At 53.2% G+C, this 8,353-nt stretch overlaps 1 pseudogene; it reads left to right on the top strand.

Moving 5' to 3' along the window:
• The first annotated feature begins 361 nt into the window (after nt 1–361).
• On the top strand, nt 362–7,116 carry LOC130706426 (nuclear RNA export factor 2-like; annotated as a pseudogene).
• Nucleotides 7,117–8,353: the final 1,237 nt, after the last annotated feature.

Raw genomic sequence — 8,353 nt, forward strand, 5'->3', positions numbered from 1 at the left:
GGGGTGAGCCTCAGCCCTCACACCTCCAGGAGGATGATGGAAACGTGGTGAAGAGGGATGTCCAGGAGGACCCCGAAGTAAGACAGTAAGTGACCAGGCAGCAGGGTTTGTACACAGCAGCCCCTGGGACTATGCACCTCTCTCACTCTCCGTGGACTTGTTTTTCTTCTGTCACTGCAAAACTGAAGCATGCTAGAAGTGAAATAATGGTTGAGCAATCCTAATTGTAGTGCTGGTGTCAAAGAGACGAGGGTGTACAGAAGACTTTCTTAGCACGTATGGCCACTCACCCTCCTTCTCTCCACATCCCCCCTGCAGCTCTCCCTGTACCATCCCAGGCAACGAGAGGACAGTGAGATTGGACAGTGAAGGCCACATGCATATGACTGTGTGGGGAAACAGAAAACCTCTGGAGAGAGAAATGCGGGAGAACACACAAGATGGAACCCCAGGGAGCTGGTTCAGGGTCACCGTGAGTATCCTGAAAAATGTATGGAATGTGCAGGAGAGAAAAGTCAGGGGGAGTTGTGTTGGGCTCATGTTGAGATGCTGGTTTATTTCACTGGGGACAGCTTGTAAGCTGTCCTTTTTATGACCAGGAGTTAACAATCTTGTTCATCTAAGGGCAGATTCAGAGAAGCAGTGTAAAGGGAACAGGCTGACTGTGAGGAGAACAGAGGAGCCTGTCTCAGAGCAAAGATGGAAACTACTGCCAAGGATATGGAGCAACTCCACATTGGAGGTCTCAGTTTGGCAAGCTGAGTGTGGGAGATGGAGGGTCGAGCCTCTGGAGACCTTGTCTGAGGGGCAAGCAGTGTCTGCACTGGGTAGGATCTCCTGGAAATTTATAAAAGGAAGATCATCTCTGACACCTTGATTATTTGGAAGAGAGCTTGACTGGAGAGAAAGAGTATTTAGGAAATCCATATTACACACACCCATAAGAAATCATGCCAGTGGTCCCTTCTTTAGAAACCCTGTCAAGCTCAGTAGAAGGCCGGAAAAGAACAGGAAAAGGTTCGTCCTCCAGCCTAAATTCCCTGTTGTCTGTCCTCTCTCCCATCCCTTCTTTTCATCCTAGATTCCTTATGGGGTAAAGTATGACAGGACATGGCTAATGAACTCAATCCAGAGCCATTGCAGTGTCCCCTTCACTCCAGTGGACGTAAGAGAGGATGCCGAAGCCAGACGCGTGGGCACAGGGAAGGGGGAGAGAGAGAGACCTGGTTCAGCAGGGTCTGTTGGCTTCTGATACTATTGCTGTTGCATTCAATCCCTGTAGTTCCACTTTATGCACACTGGGGCTGAGTTCTTTGTCCAAGAAGCTAGCACTGCCTCTGCATTGATGGATGTCAGCTACAAGATTTGTGACGAGGAGAGCCGAAAGGTGTGTGTCGCGGGCATTACCTGTACCTCATCCTGAGGAAGGAGTACAGGCCAGGGTCTGGTTGTCTTCTTTGGAACTAGAGTTCCTGGTGCTTACCCCACCTCTTCTTCCTGCAGATACCTGTGTTTGTCAGCCCCTCCGCTGCTCCCTACTCTGTGCAGGATAAGTTGAAGCCAGAAGAAATGGAGCAGCTAAAAGTAATGCAGACTCAAGGCATTTTGTGTGCCAGCGCTCAGACCCACCTCTCCTTCCTCCAGCCCCCCGTCCCCCTCGCCCCTGATTTCCCTGCCACCGCCACAGCCTCAGAGCGGCTCTCTCCATCTCTCCGCAGCTGACCTTGAGCAAACGATTTGATGTCTCCCAGCAAGCTCTTGACCTCCGGAGGCTCCGCGATGACCCAGGTACGGCTGACAGCAGTAATTCTAGGGTGGGCGAGGGCAGAGGGGTCTTCCTGGAGGGAGACTTAGGGATGGTAACGTGGGGCGGGGCTGGTGCTGGCCCCAGACCCCACTCAGCCATCTGATTCCCTCCCCTCTCCTTCCTGAAGACTTGTTGGGCCATATTGATATAATTCTGAATCGAAGAAACTGCATGGCTGCCACCCTGCAGATCATCAAAAAAAATTTCCCTGAGGTGAGGCTGTAGGCCCAGTGCTGGTATTAGGGTAGGGGGTGGAAGAGATGGGGTGGAGGGCAGATTTGTCTCCAAGGTCCTAGATAGTAACCTTCACTCTACCTCTTCTTGCCCCAAAGCTGTTGTCCTTGAACTTGAGCAGCAACAAACTGTACCAGCTGGATGGCCTGTCTGACATTATACAGATGGCCCCCACGGTCAAGATCCTGAACCTCTCCAAAAATGAGGTGAGAAGAGGGAGCCAGATCAAAGTTGGGTTGAGAGTGGGGAGGGGGCGTGTTAGTGGCCATCAGAGTGATGACAGGAGGCAGGTGAAGGTACCTGTGGGGGAGGGAGGGCGCTGGGGGTGCAGAGAGCCGGATGTCCCTCTTTCCCTGGGATTCCTTTTCCCTCTTCCGCCCCATATTTCTCAGCTGACGTCTGTGTGGGAGTTGAGCAAGATGCAAGGGCTGAAGCTTGAAGAGCTGTGGCTGCAAGGGAACCCATTGTGTGGCACCTTCCCCGACCAGTCCACCTATGTAAGGTCAGTGTGAACACCCTGTCACCCTTCCTGGTGACCTTCACCCGTGGGAGCCTAGACTATCTGTGACAGTGCCCCTTTGCCAAAGGTGGCAGCCCTGGTCTTCTGGGAGGATCAGAGGCCCCACCTTCTGCTCTCTCTGTGCCTATCACCGGTGAGGAGTTTCCTTCCCCTGACCTGCTCACCTCTGCAGGGGCTCTGGGGTCTGTTTCCAGCTCTCTGCGCCCAGCTATGTTCCGCCAAGGCCTCCCAAGAGTGTGCCGCAGGAAGCAGGGCTTCTCCTCCTCACCAGGACCAGGAGCGACCAGCCTTGATCCAGATGCTGGCGCCCTGGACTGAGAAGGGTCCTCCAGTCCAGGGCCTCTTGCTGAGAGAAGCCTTCTTTCTTCGTGCTGAGATGGCGTTTGCCTCCCCCGTTCTGAGAGGGGCCCTCTTCCCCTTCCTCCAAAGGGGTCCCCCCTCGTCTCCCAGGTTGACATGGGGGCTTTCCTGCGCCATGCTGAGGGCTGAGGCCGTGGGTGGCTGCTGTCATGACATCCATTCTGCTGGCCCAATGCCAGGAGCTGGACCCTCCTTGGGAAAAAGCAGGGCTCCTTGAGTCAAGGGGCCAGACGTGGGCCCCCGCCAGTGATCAGAGGGCTTCCTGAGGCAGGAGTGGAAGGCAGAGGGCAGAGGTGGTAGAGGAGACAGAAGGACAGGGCTCTCAGGGGCACTTTCCATCCCTCCCTGCACACGTCACGTCATCCCATCTGGTCCTTCACAGGAGCCCTGGGCAGCCTGAGACAGGTACGGTTCCTCAGATAAAGAACGAACTCAGACAGGTGCAGGGGTCATCAGGAGAGAAGACGGTGATCATAAGAGTGGGCCACGGATCCTCAGCCCCATACTGAGCTGGGACCTGACCCTTTCCTCATTCTGGGGGAGATGTGCCCCCACGGCGGCCCTGGTTCCCATGCCCAAGTCTGGCTGAACTCACACAGGTGACAAAGTTTCAACCAGCATCCAGTGGGGCCCCAGCCCAACATGGGCATATTTTCCATTCCTACCTGGTGTGTCTGGGCGATTCTGGGGCAGGTGAAGAGCCGCAACAGGGGCGCCGTTTCCCCTTTCTTCTCTCTTCTTCCCTGACCCCGACCACGGGAGAGCTCCTTTCCCTTCCCTTTGTTTTCTCTCTCTCCCTTGTCTCTGTGCCCCTATGTCTCTCTCATCTCTCCCCTCCTACCTTCACTCCCTTTCTGCCTTCATCCCCTCCATCTCCCTCCCTGAGCCCCACCTCACTCACCTCCCTGGCCCAGCATCCTGGGCCATCCCTGGGGGGTGTCCGGGTCTTGCCAGAGTGCTGGACCCCCAGTGAGGTAGCAGAGCCCCGGGCTCCCACCCCATTCCCTCTTCTCCCCACAGCCTTCAGTGGGGCCCTGGAGGAAGGAAGGGAGGAGAAGGAAGCCCTGCAGTATGGGTTTGAAATGCTGCTCCCTGTGGCACTGGAGAAGGGAGTGCGAGTAGCCTGGGTGGAAGCTACCCAGGCGAAGGAGAGGAAGGGAGGGAGGGAAGGAATATTAAAGTGAAGGTATTGAGAGAGATGAGGAGACAGTGCCTTTCAGACAGTAAGCTGACAGATGCTCAGTGCTCAACAGGGAAGTGGACCGAAAACCCTTAAAATCAGAAGCAGAGGTGGGCAAAGGGCGCTGCTGGATGGGCCAGAACACACTGATCTCTGTTTATGGTATGACTGTTTTCACTCAAAGGAAGCATTGCAGCCTTGAACTATCAACCACCTCTTCTCTATTTTTGGTTTTGGACAGGGCCATCAGAGAATATTTCCCGAAGTTGTTATGCCTGGTAAGTGCCTATGTAAATCATTGTCTCTTATGAATGTCGGTGGCCTCTGCACCTGCCCTCAAGCCCTTTGGGTCTTGCCTAGATCACATATTAGCATCAGAACCTTAACCATTTTGGGGGACATGGACTCCTGAAAATGACATGGTTAGACTTGCTGGAAAAATACCCATAAATATACACACGCACACACACAAGTTGAATATAACACTAGAGACTTCCAGGACCTCATGATGAAGACATCCAGTGTAAGCTTTCCCATGGAATTTCCAGGGCCCTTTCACACCTGACCTCTGACCCTCACCCTCCTGGGCCCATCCTTTTCCCGGATCATCCAGGGCCACTCCCCTGGTCTCCACTCCTGACTTCCTCTTCCCTTTTCCAGGATGGCCAGGAGTTACCGTCACCAGTTACCGTTGAGGTTGACACTCCCTACGAAGTAAAGCCCTGCAAGGTGAGGAAGAGGATCAAACAACATTTGGGGTGTTGCAGGGAGGCTTTATCCACTGCATAGTCTCAAATGCCATTTGATTCCAGGGCAGCTACTTTGGATCTGATAAGCTGAAGAGACAAGTCCTGCAATTCCTGCAGCAGTAAGTACCTCTGGGAAGCTGAGCAAGGGGGGAGGGCGAGGACAGGTGAGGCCACCTAAGCACAGGTCTACTCAGGGGAGTTTCCGAGTCTCATGTGAGGTCCAGACCACAGAGGTAGACTGTCCTTATTGCTCCCCCCTCAGGTTCTACTTGATCCATGACTATGGAGACCGACAGTGTCTCGTGGGTGCTTATCACCACAGGGCCTACTTCTCCCTGACCATTCCCTTCCACCCCGAGGACCCAGCCCCGTGAGTATCACAGCACAGGCTCTGCTCCTGGGCCGTGTGCCTCCCCAGCAGACACAGGCCAGCTCCTGCAAACACCCACCACCCACTGTTGCTCTTTGTCTCCTAGAAGCAGCTTGTGCGAGTACTTCAAGGACAGCCGGAATATGAAGAAGCTCACGGACCCCCGTGAGTGTGTGATGGGAAGACTGGGTGGGAAAGGGCGGTGAAGGGGTCAATCATAGGGCCCAGGGCGTGGCAGCCCCTGACCTTCGCTCGCTTCCCCTCCCCTCACAGACCTGCGGGTCCAGCTGCTGAAGCACACAAATCGTGTCATTGTGCACACCCTCTGTGTGTTGCCCAAGACTCAGCATGACTTGACTTCCTCTCCTTCGTGGTGGACACGTGGTCCCAGACGGTGAGCGCCTGCTTCCTCCCTCGGGCGGGCCCAGGAAGCCGCAGGTGGGTAGGAGGTGCAGGTGGTGACTGGGCGCCTGGGCTCTTCCCTTTCAGGAAACGATGCTCTGCTTCTCCGTCAGCGGGGTGTTCGAGGAAGGTGAGTGTGTGTAGAGCCCCCTCCCCAGATGCCCCACTGCTGCCTCCCCCTGGCCAGGCTCACTCCCAGAACCACCCAGCTTCCCTGACCCCTTCCGTCCCCTTCCCCTCCCCTCCCCTCCCCTTCCCCACTGTGTTCTCCAGCCCTCAGGCTTCCCACAGACAATCCAGGTCTGAGCTGTGTCCATGCCTGTCTGCCCTGCACACCCTGGGCGTTGGGGACACAGGCTGTGGAGTTTGGTGGCTCTCATCCCAGATACTCACTCTGAGAACCTGGGCCGTTACTTAACCTCTCAGTTTCCTCATTTGCAAAATGGGGTAGTAGTATCCACCTCTTGGGCGGCTGTGAAAAACGCATCCCGTGAACCTGTGTAGTGGTTGTCAGGGGCCCTGTCACTGGGCGCAGACTGCTCCTATAGTTGCCCACCCGATTCCCGACACGCTGGCCCCCGTGAACAAATGCCCTCTCAGCATGAGTGTGAAGTCACAGCCTGACTGGGGACCGCCGTGTGAGCGTGTACAGCACGTGTGGCTCTAAGGGGTACTGTTGTTTGTTTGCTGTTGAAGTGGAAGGAAGTTCTCAGGGCTGTGTGCGTGCCTTCACCCGGACCTTCATCGCTAACCCTGCCAACTGCTCCAGGTGAGAGCCCTGTTGTGGGCGGGAATGCCCATCCCCGCCTGGGCTCAGGGGCTTGGGAATGTGGTGGCGCAGACCTTAGGTTTACTCGGTATTGTGGAAAGCCAGCAGGGAGATCTCAGGAGCAGTCTAGCCTAGTGGTTAAGAAGAGCATGGGCTCTGGAATCGGCCTATGCGTTCTCTCCTTGACCCAACACTCACTCGCTGTGTGACCTTGGTCAAGTCACATGACCTCTCTGTGACTCAGTGTCTTCTTCCGAGAATGGGGATCAGAGCGTCCACCCCTTGGGCTGTGGTAAAGGGTAAATGCGAAATTGCCCATGGGTTGGGGATAAACCTATAAATCGAGTGAAGGTGGTGGACAGTCTCTCCAAAGGTGGGCTCTGTGGGGAGGGGCAGAGGTACCAGTCAAGGAACCTGGGAGACAGACACAGGAAGGGCTTGGGAGGAACCTGGTTGCTGAGTGCCAGTGGGAGCAGAGTCAATATTGGGGGTGTGGGTGTCCATCCAGGCGTAGTCTGAGGGCCCATTTTTCCTTCAGTCTGAGCATCGTGAATGACGAGCTGTTTGTGAGGGACGCCAGCCCCAGTGAGACCGAGAGTGTGTTCTCCATCCCAGTGCCTACACACACCTCCAGCTCCATGCACACCTTCTCCCAGGAGCAGCAGGACATCATGCAGGCGTCCTCCACCCCACCTGAGGTGAACCTCTAGTGGTCTCAGAAGTGAGTGCTGGGTTTGCGTGGGGATAGGAGGGAGCTGGGAGGAGTAGAGGAGTGATTAATGGGAACTTGAAGCTAATTTGTTGTCCTTGTTTATTTCAGTCATTTTTAATCTAAGCATTTCATTCGTGTTACATATGAAACTAGTTATTTTGAGCAGCCTTGTATTATTTTTATTAATTTCATGGATGCTGCTTCTGTATTAACAGACAGTTGGGTGTTCAGGAGTGTGCATGAGGTTCATTCCACTGTATATGTCACAGTATATGTGGAGGGGGAAAAAAATCATTACCCCAAAACATACTACCCAAAGGTAACCGTTGAATGTTTTCATCTTCATCATATCTTCCTGTAAGTTTGCTTATGTAGGTGTTTACATATTTATTATGCACGTTTATATATTTCTATATTTATCTACAGAAAATGAGGTCTCATCATGAGAGAGAGAGAGAGAGAGAGAGAGAGAAGGAAATAGAGAGGCAGAGACAAAGAGAAAGAGAGGCTTTTGGCTGAATGGGGAAGAGGGGTCCAAAGAGGGATTATTTAATCTTCAATGCCTTGAAACTTGAGCAAGTTAACAGCTAATGTGAAGGAGCCATCTCAGCTCATTTTTAACTCTTAAATTTGCCCATATATTAATTTTCCTTCTTATCTTATTTCTACTACAGAGCTAATGAGACACCTCAAATGGAACAGTATAAATTTTAAGCCCAATATATATTTAGTTATTAGTGAATGAAAGAATGGACAATTGTATTTCAATGAAATGGTAGTACGTTTTAGGTTTTTGTCTCACAGGGAGGCAGCAGATGGTTGAAACTGTGGTGTGATGTGGCTGGATGACGCATGAACTGAGGACCCCTGCACTGTTGAATGGGAGACAGGTCTAGAATTTTCCTATAAACGTATTAACATGCGGAGCAGTCCAGGAGCAGCAGTTAGGCAAACACCGCAACTCGCTGCCCTGGTGCCACCTCTCACTGAGCTCACCAGGTGAATCAAAGGCAAGCCTGTCTTCCCAGCATGGGGAACTGGATTAGGGTCTGCTCAGAGGCACGATGTTGGGCAGCTCTTAGGAGCTTCTGAGTCTCCCAAGAAACTAGAGATCCTTCTGTCTTTAAAACTTCGAACTCAAGGCATACCAGAGAGAGATTTGCTTCCTTCATAAAGATATCGATATTCTCATTAGGAGAAACAATGAGAAACACCTTTCCAGAATGCCTGCCTTAGCCCCAGGTTTTCTC

This window comes from Balaenoptera acutorostrata, chromosome X (genome assembly GCF_949987535.1).
Source record: "Balaenoptera acutorostrata chromosome X, mBalAcu1.1, whole genome shotgun sequence".
Lineage (NCBI taxonomy): Eukaryota > Metazoa > Chordata > Mammalia > Artiodactyla > Balaenopteridae > Balaenoptera > Balaenoptera acutorostrata.